Source organism: Astatotilapia calliptera, chromosome 12 (assembly GCF_964374335.1).
Source record: "Astatotilapia calliptera chromosome 12, fAstCal68.1, whole genome shotgun sequence".
In the NCBI taxonomy this organism is placed as follows: Eukaryota; Metazoa; Chordata; class Actinopteri; order Cichliformes; family Cichlidae; genus Astatotilapia; species Astatotilapia calliptera.
Genome location: NC_137433.1, coordinates 6,794,566 through 6,803,454, shown reverse-complemented (window position 1 = coordinate 6,803,454; position 8,889 = coordinate 6,794,566). Strand labels below are relative to the sequence as shown.

General features: G+C 44.1%; 1 long non-coding RNA gene across 1 annotated transcript; it reads left to right on the top strand.

Moving 5' to 3' along the window:
• Positions 1–205: 205 nt before the first annotated feature.
• On the top strand, positions 206–1,152 carry LOC145432313 (uncharacterized). The gene is made up of 3 exons (XR_013912601.1): positions 206–346; positions 432–543; positions 624–1,152. It is a non-coding gene; the product is annotated as an uncharacterized LOC145432313 (long non-coding RNA).
• The last annotated feature ends 7,737 nt before the right edge of the window (positions 1,153–8,889 follow it).

Here is an 8,889-nt window from a genome sequence, read left to right as displayed (position 1 = left end):
TATAATATTGGTGAAGCTGAGCACGTTTCCAAGGCTACCGTCTGTCGGGCAGTCAGGAATGTTACAGTTGCACTGAAACGTCTCCTGTACACGTTTGTGGTGTTCCCCGGTCATAGACCCACAAGATTTATCAAAGAGGGATGCCACAAAATTGCAGGTATCAGGATGACCAAAACTTAATTTATGATGTGGTGATACTTGAACTACTACTTAAATTTTACATTTATTTTCAGGGTTCCCAGGCGTGATTGGCTGTATAGATGGCACTCACATTCCAATCATTGCTCCTTCAGTAAATGAAGGAGACTATGTGAACAGGAAGTCTTTCCACAGCATTAATGTACAGGTACATAGTTCCCTGTAGCATTTCAAACTAACAAATTATTTCATCATAGTAATGGATGCTAATTTGTGTTCTCTGCACTGTGAAGATCATATGTGATGCTGCCAACATTATCACAAATGTGGAAGCCAAGTGGCCAGGCTCTGTCCATGACTCACAAATATTCCGTGAATGTACACTGAGCACAAAATTTGGACATGGTGAGTTGAAAATACTTTAAAATATATAAAGACCAATTGCTTCAGGGACATTTGAACCGAAGTGTATCCTTCTGTCTTAGGAGAGTTCACTGGCTACTTGCTTGGTGATAGGGGGTATCCATGTTTACCCTATTTGCTTACCCCTTACTCTGACCCTGAACCGGGCCCACAGCAGCGATATAATCTGGCTAATTGCAGGACAAGAGCCAGAGTTGAAATGACTATCGGAATGCTTAAGGCCCGGTTCCAGTGCCTGCAAAGACTCAGGGTCACCCCAGAAAGGGCATGTTACATTATTGTGGCATGTGTGATTCTTCACAACATTGCCACAATTAGAGGAGAACACTGTCCTTCTGAACCAAACAGCAGTGATCCAAACCATGAACATCCTGACCCTCCCACGGACATACAAGATGGAAGAGCAGTCAGAGACACCATATGTCACAATCATTTCTTTTGACCCATCACCTCAACATGGTTTTCTTTTTTTGACTTTGTATGAAAAGTATTTCAAACAAGGTTGGGCAAACACAGACTCTGAAACTACATGAACCTCTGAAATTTTAGCCCAGATAGAAATAAAAATAAAATAAAAAGCTGAAATAAAAAGCTGTTCTTGATTGTTTTTGGAGCTTTAATGTCTCTTTTAACAATGTGTTTCTTTTTCATTAATTAATTAAAATGTTGTATGTTAAAGTCCAGCCATGGTCCTGGGTTACACATGGTAGTTATAATATTTCTTTAACATGAATACAGCAATAATTTGTATGTAAAAAAAATGTTTTACAGCTCTGGAGCATGTGTTTTAGGGTCTAATTTCATCTGGCACCTTAACACTAAATGATGCTAAAACAACATTTGTGCTTCAAGCATATAAACATGCACCTGGTGTAGCCTGCCAAGTACACCAGGTGCATACCAAGTATTAAGACTGGTAAATCTGACTAACTAGACTGTGGCTTAGAAAGGTTCCTTTCTTGCTCTGTTTATGCTTGTTATGATAAATTGAAAAATACAGTAGGTGTTTGGCTGTGTAAAGCGGTCAGATCAAGCTGGATTACAGGAGTTAAGAGCCACATGTCAAAACACGTCTTTCAGTCTGCCCCAGGGCTCCATAACAACAGCCCCCATCCCTCGAAAATCCAGCCGCCACCATTCTTCTCATGTCACTCAGTCCCTATCCAAAGGCACAATCAACACTCTCAGCTCCATTTCCTGCCAATGAGCACACTGACAGCACGCACACACACACAAACACACAAGCAACAAAAGGTGATATCAGTTACACGTAGTGCCCCTAGCATGAAATGTTATAGCATTATGTGCTGTACTTGTGTGTGTCAGTCAACAGGAGGACAGTAAATTTTAAAAACTGTAAATCAGTTAAGATAATCTTCCTTCTGTTTGGAGACATACAGCAACAGGTTTTATGAGTCGGTATAATGGCTTGTATGACCAATTTTTCACATAAATAAGAGGAGTTTTCTGACATTTATACTTCATACATAAATCTAGCAAGCTTTTGCATTTATATTATATAAATACATGTGATGAACCCAAGTAAACTCACTAAATGTAGTTTTTGAAGTTAGCTCCTAAAGTCCCTGCCATGAACTGCACTGTTTATAAAAGATTTAGGTTGATGTTCAGGTCCTGGTTACTTTATTTGTACAATGTATCTATGGTGATGTCAACCAGTAGTTTTATGTCTTCACAATGTGAAGCTTCAAGATTAGTGTTTTGGTCAATTTCATGTTAGTTTTTTTTTTTTAATGACCATATTTGTACGACAGGGTAGCGGTGTTGGTTAAGGCTTGCATATGGGGCGCCATTTGTAAAGTGAAACATGCTGAAATTAACGGCAACATTTTTCCACAATTAGCTCAAAACCTTACAAAAACATGTTTTTTTGACTCATTTTTCACAACATTTAGTAAAATATTTGTAACTTTTCATATTAGAAACACAATTTCAAATGTTAAATCTAAATGCTAAATATTAAATCTAAATGTTAACTATTAAATCTAAATGTTAAATCTAAATGTTACATGTTAGATCTAAATGTTAAATCTAAATTTAACATTTAGATTTAACATTTAAATGTAATATTTAGATTTAAATATAATATTTAGATTTAACATTTAGATTTAAATATATTATTTAGATTTAACATTTAACATTTATATTTAAATTTAACATGTTTTAAATATGAAAAGTTACAAATATTTTACTATCCATCCATCCATCCATCCATCTTCATCCGCTTTGTCCGGGGCCGGGTCGCGGGGGCAGCAGCCTAAGCAAAGAGGCCCAGACCTCCCTCTCCCCAGCCACCTCCTCCAGCTTGTCCGGGGGAATACCAAGGCGTTCCCAGGCCAGCCGAGAGATATAATCTCTCCAGCGTGTCCTGGGTCTGCCCCGGGGCCTCCTCCCGGTGGGACATGCCTGGAACACCTCACCCAGGAGGCGCCCAGGGGGCATCCTTGTGAGATGCCCGAACCACCTCAGCTGGCTCCTTTCAATGTGGAGCAGCAGCTGCTCTACTCTGAGCCCCTCCCGGATGGCCGAACTTCTCACCCTATCTCTAAGGGAGAGGCCAGCCACCCTTCGGAGGAAGCTCATTTCTGCCGCTTGTATCCGCGATCTCGTTCTTTCGGTCACTACCCACAGCTCGTGGCCATAGGTGAGGGTAGGGACGTAGATCGACTGGTAAATTGAGAGCTTCGCTTTTACACTCATCTCCTCTTCACCACGACGGACCGGTGCAGCGTCCGCATTACTGCAGCTGCAGCCCCAATCCGTCTGTCGATCTCCGGCTCCCTTCTCCCATCACTCGCGAACAAGACCCCGAGATACTTGAACTCCTCCACTTGTGGCAGGAACTCATCCCCGACCCGGAGTGGGCACTCCACCCTTTTCCGGCTGAGAACCATGGCCTGAGATTTGGAGGTGCTGATCCTCATTCCCGCTGCTTCGCACTCGGCTGCGAACCGTTCCAGTGCGAGCTGGAGGCCTTCACCCGATGAAGCCAACAGAACCACATCATCTGCAAAAATCAGAGATGAGATTCTGAGGCCACCAAAGCGAAAGCCCTCCGCCACTTGGCTGCGCCTAGAAATCCTGTCCATAAAAATTATGAACAGAACCGGAGACAAAGGGCAGCCCTGGCGAAGCCCATCACCCACCGGGAACGAGTCCGACTTATTGCCGGCAATGCGAACCAAGCTCTTGCAACGGTTGTATAGGGATCGAATGGCCCGTAGCAATGGGCCAGACACCCCATATTCCCGCAACACCTCCCACAGGACACCCCGAGGGACACGGTCGAATGCCTTCTCCAAGTCCACAAAACACATGTAGACTGGTTGGGCAAACTCCCATGCACCCTCAAGTATCCTGGAGAGGATAAAGAGCTGGTCCAGTGTTCCGCGACCAGGACGAAAACCGCATTGTTCCTCCTGTATCCGAGGTTCGACTAACGGACGAACTCTCCCCTCCAGCACCCTGGCATAGACTTTCCCAGGGAGGCTGAGGAGTGTGATCCCCCTGTAGTTGGAACACACTCTCCGGTCCCCTTTCTTAAAGATGGGGACCACCACCCCGGTCTGCCAGTCCACAGGTACTGCCCCTGATCTCCACGCAACATTGCAGAGGCGTGTCAACCAGGACAGCCCTACAACGTCCAGAGCCTTCAGGAACTCGGGGCGGACCTCATCAACACCAGGGGCTCTGCCACCAAGGAGTTGTTTAACTGCCTCAGTGACCTCGCCCCCGGAAATTGGCGGGTCATTCCCCTCATCCCCAGACTCTGCTTCCTCCTCGGAAGACGTGTCAGTGGGATTAAGGAGGTCCTCGAAGTATTCCTTCCACCGCCTGACAATTTTCTCAGTCGACGTCAGCAGCGCTCCGCCAGCACTATACACAGTGCAGGTAGAGCACCGCTTTCCCCTCCTGAGACGTCTGACGGTTTGCCAGAATCTCTTCGAGGCAGTCCGAAAGTCTTTTTCCATGGCCTCTCCGAACTCCTCCCACACCCGAGTTTTTGCTTCAGCCACTGCCCGAGCCGCATTCCGCTTGGCCTGTCGATACCTGTCGGCTGCCTCCGGAGTCCCACAGGCTAACCAAGCCCGATAGGACTCCTTCTTCAGCCTGGTGGCTCCCTTCACCTCTGGTGTCCACCATTTGGTTCGGGGATTACCACCACGGCAGGCACCCACCACCTTGCGGCCGCAGCTCAATGCAGCAACTTCGGCAATGGAGACTCTGAACATGGTCCATTCGGACTCAATGTCCCCAGTCTCCCTCGGAATGCTGTTGAAGCTCTGCCGGAGGTGTACGTTGAAGATCTCGCGGACTGGGGCCTCTGCTAGACGTTCCCAGTACACCCTCACAAATATTTTACTAAATGTTGTAAAAAATGAGTCGAAAAAACATGTTTTTGTAAGGTTTTGAGCTAAATGTGGAAAAATGTTACCGTTAATTTCAGCATGTTTCACTTTACAAACGGCGCCCCATATGCAAGCCTGATTATTCATAATCTGTATGTTTGCAGTACTTGGGCACACATACCTGGTATATATTGCTAGGAAAATAAAGGCCTTTTCACAAAGGATGCAGTGGGCTCTATGCTAAATGCTAGCTTCAACGAATAGCTAAATATTTTTGTTGTGCTGGCAATGGCACGCTGCTTTTATGTCTTACCATACATAGACAGCATAATAGACGGAATACATGCCAACCCGAATTTCACTGCTCCTCCCGAAAATCCACCATTCTCCCGAATTTCTCCCAATTTTCCACCCGGACAACATAATTGAAAAACCATATCCCAGAATTCATAGCACAGCCCAGCGAATTCCAGACATGATATATAAGTCATAGATAACTTAAAAATGTTATTGTTTGGCTTTTTTCAGTGTTCTATTTGTTCGTGAGTAAATTGGTTTGGCTGAGATTAAAGTTATTATATTATATTATATTAAATAAAACTTCAGGTGGGCAGGTGCTTCTCCAACAGCATCACCATCAACACAGGAGCACCTCAGGGATGTGTCCTCTCGCCACTGCTCTAGTCCCTCTACACTTCAGACTGTGTGGCCACCCATGGCTCCAACACCATTGTGAAGTTTGCTGACGACACAGTGGTGTTGGGTGCCATCTCCAACAACGATGAGACGGCCTACATGGATGAAGTGAAGAATCTGGCATCGTGGTGCCAGGACAACCACCTCCAGCTGAACGTCAGCAAGACCAAGGAGCTGGTGGTGGACTTCAGAAGGGGTCAGCACAGAGACTACAAGCCCATTATCATCAATGGAGCTCCAGTGGAGAGGGTGCAGTCCTTCAAGTATCTTGGTGTCCACAAGGCTAGGCAGCGCCTGTATCACCTACGACAATTAAGGAAGTTCAGGGTCTCTCCAAAGATCCTCAGGATTTTCTATACAGGCGCTGTGGAGAGCATCCTCACACAGAACATGACATCGTGGTTTGGGAACAGCTGTGTGAAGGACCAAAAAGCTCTCCAGAGAGTGATCCGTACAGCAGAACGCTGCTGCAGGATTGCTCTCCCCCCGCTTCAGGACACCTACACCAGGAGATGCCGGACTAGAGCAGCGCAGATACTGAAGGACCCGTCCCATCCTGGCAACAAACTGTTCCAACTTCTGCAATCTGGTAGAAGGTTCTGCATCATCTGGGCAAGGACAGAAAGACTCAAGAGGAGCTTCTATCCCCAAGCCATCCGGGCCCTAAACACACACACCCGCCCTCTCACATCATCTATAATTGACTGAGACAGGACTCTTCCAGACACTCTAAACCAAGGCACAATGTACATTTCAATTCCTTTAATTTTAAATATGTTTATATTGTCTATCCTGTAAAATAGTCAGATGTCTATTCATATTAATGTACAGAATTCACCTGCTTGCTGCTACTACTGCACATTCACCCAATGTATATACTACATATATATATAATGTTCTTCCTCTACACCCCCCCCCCCCCCCCCCCAATTTTTTTGCACATGTCGAGGAGCGTGTCAGGCTACATTTCACTGTGTGTTATACTTGTATAACTATGCATGTGACAAATAAAGAACCTTGAACTTGAACTTCATTAATCCCTCGGGAGGTTTTCACACAGCTGAATAAACGTCAAACAGAAAACTGATTAAACAGAAGGTTGAGATGGTCGAGGATTTACGCCAGCGTCCGATTATATTTTAGATAGCAAGGAGCAGATGGCAGAGTTTCACTCCACCGAGAGAGCTTGTGACGTAATTGTGACGTAAAAGGCTAGACCGTCCAATTTCACAATTGCTCACTTCCGGCCTACCCGGCTTTCGGAGGACCCGGCCTGTCGCTACCCGATCCGTACCGGAAACCCGATCCGTACCCCGCATGCCTTTTTGCCAACATTTGCGACAGTTAATTTATTTGAATGACACGGTTAGCGCCCAGTTAGCTCCTAGCATTTCTCAACAGCTCTGCATCCTTTTCAACTTCCTGGGACATTTAAACAATGGACAATCCGTACACAAACAAATTCATGCTTTTCTCCTCAACAGAGAGCATCCCCCGATTGAACAACAGCGCTGTAAAATAAGAAGAATGACACCTAATTACAGACTTAATAATACAGACTTAGCAATATGTCACGTGAAGATTCATCAGCCAAATTAAGTGTTTACTGACAATTGACAGTGATAGCGCACATCATCATCACTATTCCAATCAATCCTCTCCTCACAGACAAGCATAAACACACTCAGCTATCACTAAATTTAACGCATACACAAACACGATTTGTAATGACCCTAGTTCAGTTTACAATAGGGCTCATTCGCTTGGTCAGCAAGTGGCAGTATCCTCGTACACTGGGGAGTAAACTGCCATTAAACAAACAAACAGAAGAAGAAGAAAACATCTGCACATGGATCGGGGAGTCCTGATCCGTAACTATCTTTTTTTCCCGTTTTTGTCCACATTATATTGAAATGTTTCATTACTGCAAACATTTTAAGAGACACTTATTATTGTTAACATCTTAACAGATACTCTGACCCGTAACTATCGTAAAATGCTTTGAGCGGAAGTAGTGGCCTTTCGCACATGCGTGGTACCGATCGGGTAGTGACACGGCCCACATAGACTGTGAAGGTCGGGTCCTCAGGAGGATGCAGCGTCTGAATTTGGACACCCCCGCTGTTTCCGGCAGGACAATAATAACGGTATGTGTATACCCCCCCCTCAACAGCCTGTCTCCCTAATTCTGAGGTCTCAAGTATGAAAGACCTTCATAGCTAGTGTGATGTCAGCCAATAGTTTGAGTTTATGCAGAGCCATTTTGAGGCTTTGAGATTTGCATTTCTGCCATCAACATCTTGGTCTTAAAGAAAAAAAGAAGAAGAAAAAAAAAGATGTGAAACCACTTGCTTGTCAGTCTTGCCAATCACAAGTAGTTAGCAAATTAACACATATTAGGTTATCCTTCTTTTTGACACATAATATGGTAAAATATTATTTTTTACTTAATAAGAATCAAATCGAATGACCGAGACCATGAACTCATCAAGAAGTTAACAGAGATCAAAGGAGGAGTCCTCCATAGGCTTCTACATGAACTGAAGTCAGCTGCTTGAAACAGCAGTTGTTGCCATCTGGTGGCCTTCAGATAGGATGCAGGTTTAAGGACACATTTTGCTAGCTAACCAAGCTAGCAAGCCAATGCTAGCTTTAGCTTACAATCAAACAAAAAGCAACAAGAAACTAAAAAAGAAAGGCAGTGAGGGCTTAAGTAGTAAAGTAGTCCAAAAAAACAACCAAAAACCCAGCTGGTGATGATGCTTATACAGTATACTTTGTATGATTGGTCTCCCATTCCTCTAATTTGAATTTAATGCAACACATCTTGTGTTGTGTCCTCCTTTAACCATTTGTCATGTTATATATAATGTCAAGTTTTATAATAACATCAGTAGAGTATATGAAATCACTGAACACCAAGCCTGTACCTTTATTTGAGCATTTTTTGTATAATGAAGTTTGTACTGGCACTTTGTACTTTTATTGTATTTTGGATTTCTGTAGAGTCATAATCAGACGGCTTTGCTGTCACTGAATTGTAGCAGGTTCAATTATAGTTCAGGGTTTTTACACATAATAATGAAAAAGATATTATCGTAGCTTACTGCAGATACACACTGTCAGAGGACATTGTTTGAGAATCAATTTATGCCAGCTGCTGGTGCCTCAAACTCCTTCACTTTGTCTTTGCATTTCTGTCTCAGGTTTAGCTTGGCAACACATTTTAGCCCCCCAGGCAAAAAGACAGTGTGTACCACCA